The 955-nt window shown below is 42.3% G+C and overlaps 1 non-coding gene across 1 annotated transcript; it reads left to right on the forward strand.

Annotated features, from left to right (window-relative positions):
- The first annotated feature begins 381 nt into the window (after positions 1 to 381).
- On the forward strand, positions 382 to 539 carry LOC146397040 (U1 spliceosomal RNA). Its single transcript, XR_014828638.1, has one exon. It is a non-coding gene; the product is annotated as a U1 spliceosomal RNA (small nuclear RNA).
- The last annotated feature ends 416 nt before the right edge of the window (positions 540 to 955 follow it).

Raw genomic sequence — 955 nt, forward strand, 5'->3', positions numbered from 1 at the left:
TATTCAGTTTTCTACAACCAGACACCATGAACTTATTCATAATTTTCTTCTCCATTTTTTTTTTTGTCTTTTTAGGGCCATACCCATGGCATATGGAAGTTCTGGGGCTAGGGTTCAAATTGGAGCTGTAGCTGCTGACCCACACCACAACCATAGCAGCTTGGGATCCAAGCTGCATTTGTAACCTACACCACAGCTCACAGCTAAGCTAGATCCTTAACCCACTGAGCAAGGCCAGGGATTGAACCCATATCCTCATGGACACTAGTCAGGTTCCTTACTGATGATCCATAATGGGAATTCCTTCTCCAGTTTCTAATGTTGTTTTCATGATTTTTTTTCCCAAAATTACCCAACTGTCATTTAAGGTTGTAATCCCCTACACTTACCTGACAGGGGAGTTACCATGATCATGAAAGAGTTTTTCCCAGGGCAAGACTTAGCCATGGAACTCCAGATGTGCTGACCCTTGTAATTACCCCAAATGTGGGAAACTCATAATTTGTGGTAGTGGGGGAATGTGTTCAAACTCTCCTCTGGTATTTTTGCGTATCTAAAATTAGATTTGCTCAGGAGTTCCCGCTCTGGTGCAGTGGGTTAAGGATCCAGCATTGCTGCAGCTGTGGCATAAGTTGCAGCTCCAACTTGGATTCCATCCCTGGCCTGAGGACTTTCACACACCTGGGCCGCACCAAAAAAGAAAAAAAAAAAAAAAAGATTGGAATCTCCTTGTGGCCATAGCCTTCCTATAGCATTTACATTTTGATTTCAGCTTGCTAGCCTTTTAGACTTCTTTACCCAATGGTAGTCAAATCGATATTTCATAAGAGAACTTTTTGGGTGTGTCTGGTCCAACACAGAAACTCTAACACATCATAGAAATACAAGTCATCTGACACTGATCAGGTCCCAGTTACATATTCTTCTGGTACTGAACTCAAAGTACACAAGCAGT

The sequence above is a fragment of the Sus scrofa genome, chromosome 14 (assembly GCF_054392235.1).
Source record: "Sus scrofa isolate SSC_HxYL_T2T_F1_AM1 chromosome 14, Sscrofa_HxYL_maternal_Yorkshire_Landrace_v2.0, whole genome shotgun sequence".
NCBI classification, from domain to species: Eukaryota; Metazoa; Chordata; class Mammalia; order Artiodactyla; family Suidae; genus Sus; species Sus scrofa.